Source organism: Polistes canadensis, unplaced genomic scaffold (genome assembly GCF_001313835.1).
Source record: "Polistes canadensis isolate GaletaPanama2010 unplaced genomic scaffold, ASM131383v1 scaffold_359, whole genome shotgun sequence".
In the NCBI taxonomy this organism is placed as follows: domain Eukaryota; kingdom Metazoa; phylum Arthropoda; class Insecta; order Hymenoptera; family Vespidae; genus Polistes; species Polistes canadensis.
Genome location: NW_014569906.1, coordinates 45,970 through 57,500, shown reverse-complemented (window position 1 = coordinate 57,500; position 11,531 = coordinate 45,970). Strand labels below are relative to the sequence as shown.

Below are 11,531 nucleotides of genomic sequence, written 5' to 3'. Positions count from 1 at the left end.
ACGTATGTACACGTATGTATACGTATACGTATATATGTGTGTACAGACAGGTTTGTATTGAGTTTAATTAAACGACGAATTTTAAGATGTATACATCGAGAGAATATTTTTTATTACGGTGCCTAAAAAGAAATCGTGGTTTTCCATGTAAAATTAAATCAACTCTTGTTAAATTATTTTCCAAATTTAATTTCCTTTTCGTTTTCTTTTATCAACTCGTTGAATCGCAAACAAAGTTTTAACCAAAAACAAACAAACAAACAAACATAAGAAGGGTGAAAATATTTTCTTTAAAATAAAATAAAAATCATGAAAAATAATTTCTACTCTTACGCGTTCATTTTGATTTCTTTTAAAAAGATTTTCTAATCTAATCGATTATTCGAACAATCTGGGAGACAACAAAAAAAATGATTACTTATCGAAGAGTTCTCGACGCAATTTGTGCTAAAATTTAAATACATTACTCGTTGTTGTAATCCAATGAGGAATACGAAGTACGATTAAAAACAGCCTGACCTTCCGCAATGAATTATCGATGACAACGTCGCGTATAATTGATTAATACATATTCTTTGTCAAAGTCGAATTCGATTCTTGACGACGTACGAGAAGAAACTTTGATAAATTTTCATTTAAAACGCAAAAGGAAAAGAAAAATAAAAAACACACGGTTTCTTGACAAAAGAACGTCAACGTCAAACCCCTACAACGTACGTGCTATCAAATGCATCACGAGTGCAACGAAAAAACGCATAATTATTAAATTATTATATTATTCGTTAGTAAAACGAAAGAAAATATTTTTGTTTAGCTATTAATCTAATATAATTCTACGTTTTAAATATAAATATAATTTTAATATTTTAATCATTTGTTTATAAGAAAATAATGATATACACGGATGCGTTAATAAATTTAATATTTAATTTGTTATTATCGTACGAGAATGAAAAAAAAAAAAAAATGGTAACAACCTCGAGATGTTTTTTATTCCTTTCTATTTTTTTTTCTTTTTACTTTTTACTTTTTTTTCATCCAGGATGCTCACGCGCGTGCAAAAGAAGCACACCGGGGTTGCGTGGTGTTTTCGTTTTTAACACCGTGGCGTGCGTCGCGCTTGCGTACGATAAATATTTTCCAAGTCCAAGATTTCTTTTTCGAACCGGTGTGCCGTTTTGCCCGTCGATGATTGAAATAACACGATCGCGGCTGTGTTTGCCTTAGTTTCAATCGATACGTCACCGGTACGACGACCAGTTAGATGATATTTTTAGCGATTCGCGATCGAGAACACGCCGAATCTGATCGTCGATCATTTTCCTTCATTTTTTATCCTACACCCTTCTTTTTTTCTTTTTTATTTCTCCCACTTCATTAGAAATTATTCAATTTTACCGTACGATCATTTTTAATATTTTTATATTGGCAACAATTATATTTTTCTCTAATTTTTGTTGTAGATTAACTCGAACAAATAAAAATATGTTCAATCGATTACACTTTTTTTTTTTTAAATATTTTCAATTAATTTCTTTGTATTTCTCTCTTTCAGAGATTAATTAAATTATAATATTTAATTCGTGTACGCGTATGTAATATTTAAAGGATTTGGAAAAGAATTTAATTACTTTTTTTGTAAAACTATCTATAAAAAATTTTTGAATCCATTCGCGTTTTTATTAAACGAGTAAGTTAATGAATGTATGTATGGTCAATGATCTCATTGGTCGAGGTCATAATAAGACGAACAAAATAATAACACAACAGTGACGTATATATATATACACACACGTAGAAAGAATAAGAAAAATTTCAAAAAATACGCGTACATACATATACTTATAATATTGATATTAGTTTTCTTACACGCGCGTTCATATACTTTTACGTAAACATTTATTTTTCATCATTTTGTTTATTCTACGTCTCTGCTTTGTAATGCACGTACGTAAGCACACATTAAATACATAAGCGCATAATTTATTATATATAATATAATATATTAATTATGAAAAATCAAAAAAGAAAAAGATACACACACACACAAAAGAAGTTTAGAAATAAAAGAAGAAGAAGAAGAAAAAACAGATTTATAAAAGAGTACCGATCAAAGTACAAATCGTTCAAAGATTTAACATAAATCAGAATAATATAAGATATATAATATTAATGAAAATAAATATATAAATTAAATGAAAGATGATAATTGAATAAAATGATAAATAAATCATTGTTAAAAATTACATATATATATATAAATACGATTACATATTAATTATTAATAAAACGATCAAAGATTACAAAAATAATTTCAATCTGAGTAATAACAAATTAACAAAATAAGAGACGAGAATGTGTTGAAATAAAAATAAATAAATAAAGAAAGAAAGGGAAAGGTAAAGAGGTAATAGAAAATCTAAGAGATACATCATTAAAGAAATAAAAAAAAAAAAAGAAAGATAGAGATACAGATAAATAAAAAGATCAGGAATCGTATCGAATCCGCGAATGAAAGGAACGCGGCAAAGTTGTGATATCAGGGTCGATGAAAAGGAGTACGTTTTAAATGCACAAACCGCAACCGGTTACAATTTTTCCGATTGGATTGTTTTTTCTTTATTTTTTCCTTTCTTCTTAATCCCTTCCCTGTCTTTTCCTGCCCCTCCCTAGAACCCCCTCCCCCCTTAGTCAAGCTATCGTAGATCGAAGCTTACGATATATCACGATCGAGTTTGGAATCAACTATTTACTTAACATTCCGATAAAACCAAGCGTGCACGAGTTCTCTGCTCACGCAGGATTCTCGTTTCGAGATCCTTTCGCGTATACAGGACGTCGATCTTTCTCTCTCTTTCTTTCTTTCTTTCTATTTCTTTCTTTCTCAACACGATCGAAGAAGACGATGGTTCGTTGTGATGGTGTTGGTATATTGATATTGGTAGTGATGGTAATGGTGGTGGTGGTGGTGGTATACGGTCGTTAGCCTCTCGACCATCGAACTTTTCCGCCGTCTCGTCGGGAGCTGCGTAAAATCCGCGTTATTTACCTCTCGGGATGAACGTTCCTTCCACCTACGCTCTACACCCCTCCTCAACACTCCCCCCCCCTCTCTCCACCGACACCGACTACTCCTCGAGAAAACCCTCTACCTCTCATCCTGATTTCTTTCTAAATCTTCTTCTTCCTCCACACTTTTCCCCCTTTCTCATTTTCCATCACATTTGACTCTTCTTTTTTTTTTTATTTTTCCTTCTTTTATTTTATATTTAATTGATTTTTTATATTACTATTATAATTAATAGCATGTGAGTAACATTATTAACACATATGGTGTTAAATTATGATCATCATCGTTGTCAATGTATTTGCTTTTACGAAATGAAATAAATTTATGGGAAATTTGTAACATTTATTTTTTCTAACTTATTCTATGAAGTGTAGATGTGTTACTTTAATATATAATATACATAGAGAATACATATCATATTTTATATATAAAAGAAGAAAAGTTTACAGTCTGGCACGTGGAGAGAGAGGGGGTTGAAAAGTTTCGAGCTTATCATCATGCAGCAGAGGGATGCAAATTTTTGTAAGAATTTTTCAAAGTGTTTTTTTTTCGCAAAAGATTTGTTCGTATTCTTACACACAGGAGGAACAAAATTTGATTAAAGATTAAAATAAGAATCATGTAATAACACGCACGGTTAAATATAAGATATGTGATAACGTATTAATAGAAATGAGTCAATATAAATCCAATGAAAATGTAGTGATTTTGTTTTCAATTTTATAGAGATTTTCTATCGGAATATATATATTCGTAACCATTTTCTTAAAATATCTCATAAGATTTCCAATTACGATAACGAGATCTCGAAAATCAGTTCTAAGATTAAAAAAAAACGATAAAGGAAAAGAAAAGAGAAACGTAATAATAATCTGAAAAAAAAAAAATGATCGAAGATTCTAATCTCAATCAGACAGGTAAAATAATGTTGTCTACGATGTTATCCCAATCTTATCGGATAATCCCATTCCCCGAACGACATGCTAATGTCCGATAAGCTATTTTTCGACAGCGTAGAATGAAATCTAACACGTGAAATAGGAATAAATGATTTAAAATGTAAAAAATAAAAAACTCTGCACACACACACACACACGCACACACACATGTGTACGTACAATAAAATATATTTATCCTTTTGTAAAAAGAAAATAAAAGAAAAAAAAGGAAACCCCAGTCGAAAGGAAGATATGCTTTTAAAACGTTAAAGAAAAATATTTGTCTACGTGTCTGGCATGGGAAAAATTATGTTTAACTAATAGAAGGTATGGAAAAGGGGGAGGAAAAAAAGAAAAACTCAACAATAACCAAATAAATCGTAAGGAAGAGACGAAAGGATGAATAAAAAAAATTAGAAAAGAAAAGAAATGAAACAAAAAGAGAAAAGGAATAGGTGTTTGTAATAGAAAAGGAGAATCTTGGAAGTTTGTCGACACTGTTGGTCGTCTTCCTCGATCAAGAGAGGATCGTGTGCCCGGAAAGTTACACGGTGGTGGTGGTGGTGGTGGTGGAGGTAGGTGTGTGTGGGCGCACGAGCCACTCGCGAATGCAATGCACGTAAAACGGAGCTGCCGAGTGAGTGAACTAAAGAGAAAGAAAGAAAGAAAGAGAAAGAAATAAAGAAAGAAAGAGAGAATGAGAGAGAATGAGAGAGAGAGAGAGAGAGAGAGAGAGAGAGTCGGGTTCACAGTAAAATAATCGCTCAAGGTCCGCGGTGGCGTTGCACCCAACAGAAGAAACAGGGCTGCCAACAACCGCACTGTTTACATCCCATGTACGCGTTTATTTTTCATCCCCCCCTTTTCTTTTCTTTTTTTTTTTGTTCTTCTTTCCCTTCTTCTTCTTCATCTTCTTCATACTTGTAATGGTATCGAACACATGGGGGGGGGGGGGTTATTACCTTGGGCACGTAGCTTGTTTGTTAATCGATCATTATCATCGAATTGGGTAAAAAAAATCGATAAGTTCACGTTATTCAGGTTAATTCAATCGGAGATGATATTTATCAATTAACAGGAAAGTTATTTGTTTCGAGTAAATTTTGAAATTAGAAAAGATTGGTGGTATCTATATATATTTTTTTGTAACATTTAGGTAGAGATGCATTTTCGTTACTCTCGATAACTACACTCTCGATACACGTAGGTAGAGAAAAGTCAGGTAGATTCTGATGTTGGTTGTAGGTAGGCAACCCAGTAAGTTTCTTGAGATAGGACTACTCGTTGATAGGTAGGTAGGTAGGAAGTTAGGTAGGTAGGTAGGTAGGTAGGTAGTTGGATAGATAAAAAAGATAGATGACGACTGGTGTCTGTTAGTTTCGGTTAATCTCTCTTATCTAATTTTGTCTATTTATATTTTATCTACATTATTTTATTATTTAGACTTTTATTATAAAAACACCGAAAACAAAAAAAAAAACAAACGTTACGAATAATTATCGAAATGTTAATCGAACTCGATTCGATTCATCAAACGAGGAAAAGAAGAAGAAAAATTCAGCTAGAATCTGAAATCTTTGATAAAATTTCATATTCGCGTGGGGTAAGGAAAATGTTGCCCCTACCACCCCCTTACGTTCGAGGTGATCCCCATTGGATTTGCTAAATATAACTGCCTTGGTCGCCTTTTACTTGTCTCTTTCCACTAATACTACCACAACTATAACTACAACTACAACTACCAGCATTAAACTTGTTGGCTGGTTGCTTATGGTTAGATAGTGACGTTGGTGATGGTGGTGATGGTGTTACTGTTGCTTTCACGTTACCAATACAAACTAAAAACGTTGGATTTGTTGTTCGTTTAATCCTAAATACAATTTATTTTTCACTCTTTATTCTTTATTTCTATTTTCCTCCTACCACTCCCTCCCCCCTCCCTTTTCCCCCCCGTAGGATGTCGTAGGGAAAAACGTTTTTACTCGTGTGTGTGTGTGTATATAGGTTTTAATACGACGATGCGTGCACGATTCGCGCAACTTTTCTCTGCCCTTCCAAAAGATTTGCATGCCGAACTGCCATTAAACCCGTTGCGCCGTGTCCGAGGTGATTTTTGCACGGGATATTTTTAGTGTTTCCTCGTCCTTCGTCCCGCATCGGGGTTCAAGGCCTACCGATTTCTTCTCTTCTCCACGTTTCATTCCTTCTCTCTCTCTCTCTCTCTTTTTCTCTCATCGTCTGATTTTCTCTTCCCAACCACTTTCGTGCAGCGAGAAGAATCGTTTTCATCTTGTACGTATCTGAAGAAACTGAGAAAAAGATTTCTTTTCTTTTTTGTTGCACTCTTTCATCATTTTTCTAAGTAATACACCATAAGGTAACTGTTTATGAAACACACCTGATTTTAATAGCTTATAAGAATGTATGTAACGCTTTATTGTTTTCAAATTGTATTATAATATGTCAAAAATTTGTTATCGAATTCGAGAGGTAAAAAAGTGTATATATATACCTCTATATATAAATATATAAGTGTATATATTATATATATATATATATAATCAGGTTTTTATTGTACAACTTACAAAATTTTGTTACAATGTCTTATCATTATTTCACTTATATTTATCTCACATTTTTGGTTTATTTCTCAACTCATCCCGAGAGGTAAGCAAGTATTTTTTATATATATTTTGTGTATAGAGAATAAAATTTGTACAATATTACGTTGTTTATTTTACTGATATATCGTAAGATTTAATATCAATTATAGTAATCCTATACGTTTATTTTATCCTTTACGATTAAAATTTGATTAACAAATCTTGATTTGATATTTTCCAACACCGCGCGCGTGATAATTAATTAATTAATAAAAGAATAATGGGGAAAGAGTACACGCGCGGTAGATAATATCTTTGAAAAATTGTCGAATGAAAAAAAATGATGGAAAAAAGAAAAGTAAAGTAAAGTAAAGAAAAGGAAAAAGTAAAATGGTTAAAAGAGAAGAAGGTAGGGTAAATTGTAATAAGACGGGAAAGGGACTTCCACCTCGGTGAGTTCTACTTAACGCTTAGGTTGAAATAGAAAGAATGAGAGTTTTAAAAGCGCGATAAAGTTCGACTTAATATACGTGTGTATATATATCTATACACATATATATATATATCTACATATACATACGTAGTTCAAAAACAATAAGGGGCAGACCGTGGTAGCATAATAAAATCGTCGGACCGTGATATTTCGCCAGCGGCTGAGCGGACGAGTCCGTACCCAGATAATAAAAACTGATTGGTCTTAATGAACAAGGTGAATTATGGTGGCTGACACTATAAACGGCCGACTTTACGTATGGTGGCGGTGCCTGTTTATTGCGGTGCCAATTGAAAGATAATTAGTCCACTTTATTAACGATTACACGACCGTACGTACTATGCGACATACCCGAACGAATTAAACTTATATTTACGATATCTTTCCTCGATATTAAGAAATTTTCTAAAACAATCTTTATACACGTTGATGTCTTTATAAGTAATTACTTCTTATGTCATTTTGTATCTCTTTTCTTATAACATTTGGATATTATATACCTGTAATTATGACTATTTAATTAATCAATCTAAATAATAGATAACATTGAATATATACATTTTAAATCTCTTGTCTATCGCGATTTATAAATATAATTATAATATTTTATTTCTCAACTCACCCCGAGAGGTAAGCAAGTATTTTTTATATATATATTTCGATAATCGAATAGGACAATACATATTTGTGTATAGAAAATAAAATTTGTACAATATTACGTTGTTTATTTTACTGATATATCGATATATAGGGGGTACACATAAATTTATTTCTAAAAACATTCATATTATATAATCGATTTTTTAGTTATTAGTTTATCGATCTAATAATAATCCGTCGCGTTATCGTATAATTAATTATAAATGATTTATTTTCTATTATAATAATTATAAATATTGTCAAATCTACTACTTGATTTTATTTCTTTGACTCTCTTGATTAACTTTACACTGTTGTTAGTAATAATTACAGTTACGTATATTTATCGCGTGATTTTCTTTGACTAAGAAGAATCGTATCGTCCTGCGATCGTTAGTTTCATGGAATTAAGAGGCTGTCGTAATAATCGTTTATGGAGTATGCAGTATGCCATCGATATCAGAGTATAAAAATAAAAAGTTTGCGTTAGTGCCGCGCCTGTTTTCTACAAACTTACAAGAGCAACATCAGATCCGTAATAAGTGGTGTGTTTTATCTTATAAATAATCCTGTGATATAATGGAAAATACATTTTTATTTGTAATATTATATAAATATAATATATTATTTAATTTATCATCATCGTACATTAAACGTTCCTTCATTCTAACATTCTGAACAAATTTCTCATTTAAACGTTCCCCAAAAGTATTTGAAAATATTTATAAAATATTATTATAAATTCAACTTATATAATAATAATAATATTAATGTGTTTCCGAATATATACGATCACCAATAATTACCGTATATATATCTCAGATATTTTTACAAAATTTTATAAACTTGTAGATAATCGTTTAGGACAATACAAATCGATCTGATCCAAGATATCAAAAGACAAATTTATCTCAATCATTATTAGTCAGATATCAATAATCAATATATATATTTGGACCGTTTATTTCGAAAGTGGTGTAATTCCATTTGCAGCCTGTAAATATATATTATTTTATTTAAATTAACTTAAAAATAATGTATATAATGAAATTAAATATCAATAAATTAATAGAAACATTGTCAAACTTGATATAATTAATAAATATTTTTCAATTAACAAATATGCAAAGCTTAAATTTTCTCAAAATAACAGAAAATAGACTTACACCACTTTCAAAATAAATGGTCCATATATAAATTCATATATAACACAGTTAATCGATCTTAAACAACAAATATTGTCTATAGAAGTCGTGTCAAAAAAAATGGAAGAAACTTATGGGACAACTTAATATAAATATATATATATATATATATATATATATATATATATATTTGTAGACACACATGTGTTTGAATTCTTATACATACAGTAATAGTCGATCGTGTCGCGCCTACGTAGAAAAAGAGAGAGACAGAGAGAGAGAAAGAGAGAGAGAGAGAAAGAGAGAACATTGTATCGTGTATGCTGGAAGGCAAAACGTCTCGTTGCGGGAGGTCAGGAACGATAGCTTTTTATAGGACAGCCTGCTCGACTTCTTTTTCTGTTTTTCTCACATACATACATACATATATATATATATTATTATTTTTTTTGTCTTTTTATATTCGACAGAAAAAAAGATTACTCGTCTGTTTCTCGTGTCCGACAAAACCGACTGACTAAATTGATGACTTATACAACACAAAATTCAACTTCGATGACACGTCAAATTATTTTCGCGTCTGATCAACAAAAACAAAATAATCTCGACTCTTCGAACTACTCGACGTTTTTCATCTGCTTTTAGAAATAAATATCGTGTTAAAATGAAAGAGAGAGAGATAAAAAAAAAAAGAAAAAAATTAATAAAATTAAAATAACATCTTTTGCAACGCGATATCGCAACGATTATTATTAACGATGAGTGAGTGAGAGAGAGAGAGAGTAAATGGTGATAAATATGAGAACACGATTGGAATAGGAACGATCGGACGAGACGTTACGAACCCGTGAAACGTGACTCGTTGACATTTGCGTATACGCAAAGTAAGAGAAAGAGTGATAAAGATAGAGAAAACGTATGTGCGTGAAAGAAAAAGAAAATAAGAGATAGAAATATATGAAATGTTTGTGTGTGTGTGTGTCGTGTTAGTCGGTAAGAGAGAGAGAGAGAGAGAGAGAGAGACGAGTCGTCGTCGGTCTCTCTTTCATCTTACATTTATTTTCGACGTGCGTGCACATACTCACGCATAAATACATACATACACACATGTAAAACATTGATACACCTACCATACCTATACGTATATGTAAATGAATTTCAAGGAGATACGGGGACGAGGAACTCGCGCCCTTCTCAATCTCAATTATCTTTCGAAGTTCCTACGTAATCCTTAAAATAGTAGTAGTAGTAGTAGTAGTATTGGTAGTGGTAATAGTGGGAGGAGAACGAGAAATAAACGGAGACGAAACTACGGAATAAAAAAAACCGAAAAAGAAAAAGAAAATAAAAAAGAAAAGAAAATAAAAAAGAAATGGATGTGTCAATTCAACCGAGAGAAAGAAAGAAAGAAATAAATAAAGAAATAAAGAAAGAAAGAAAACGGGAGAGAAATGTAGAGAACGTTGTGCGGGTCAGTTATTCCCAGAGATATCCCACGCAAGACACGAATATAAGAGAAGAAGAAAATATATAAGAGAGAAAGAATAAGAATAAAAATAAGAAGAAGAAGAAACGAGTAAGTTTTCTTCGAGCAGCACAACACACCGGAGTCGAACGGACCTTCGTTTTTATTTTTATAGACCGTAGTATTGAGAGAGTAAAAGAACAAAAAAAGAAAGAGAGAGAGAAAGAGAGAGTACAGTGCAGTGCAGTTGCAGTTGCAGTGGGGTGGTGGTTTGTTCGTCATCACCGTCCTTCCTCTCGTTTACCTCCTCCCCCTTCAAATACACACCACCACCATCCCCCTCTTCACTTCCCCCTTCTTCTTCTTCTTTTTCTTTTTCTATGGTTCAGAATCACAGCCTTAGGGCAGTTAAAGTGCGTAAACGCGATCATCGTTCTTTATTTTTCCTTTCTTACGTTATTTTCTATGATGTTGGTTGGGTTCTTTCGTTGAAGCAACCCACCCAACCAACCAACCAACCAACCAACCCATACGGAGAAATCGACTTTCAGGAATCTCTTGGGACTAAGGAAGAAACTTACGTCAGAGTATTCCTTCTACACTAGTTTGTCGTCTCGGTACGTAACCATCGATACGGATTTTCCATGCAAATGGGTAAGTCGTTACGCGTGGATCTCGTTTTCTACGTTCACGAACAGATAGAATAACCGTGAAATAAACGCTAAAGGGTTTGGAGGAATGAATGGGAATGCTAAAGGAAACCTTATTTCTATCCCTTTTAACCCTTCCCATGTTTCCCTAACACACTACCAATGCGATATCCTCAATGTGGCTACCACGTTCGTTTACAAATCCAAGCTGTATTATTTTACTTTGCATAAGCAGATACCAGTCCACTTTCTTCCCTCCCTCCTCCTCCTCCTTCTCCTCCTCTGTCTGACCCCTATCATTGCAATAATATTACGAAAAAAAAAAAATAAAAATAAAATAAAAGGGAAAAAAGAAATAAGTTGGCCGTTTAAGTGGCAGGCAAACCATTGGCAAACCAAATTAGCTTTTAATCGACCGTTTTATGGTTAACCATAAACTCCTCCATATTTTCTTTCCTTTTATTCGTATATTTTTTGTTATTTGTATAAGAACAAAAGTAATAATATACCTTGCCCTTCCTGCTTATG

At 32.3% G+C, this 11,531-nt stretch overlaps 1 protein-coding gene across 1 annotated transcript in view; it reads left to right on the top strand.

The window, feature by feature from the left end:
• The window catches only part of LOC106791959 (transcription factor SOX-11-like), a 48,849-nt gene extending 37,921 nt beyond the window's left edge, over positions 1-10,928 (top strand). The window contains exon 3 of the mRNA XM_014758018.1: positions 10,905-10,928. The gene's annotated coding sequence lies outside the window, so the exon portion shown is untranslated. The remainder of the gene's footprint in view (positions 1-10,904) is intronic.
• Positions 10,929-11,531: the final 603 nt, after the last annotated feature.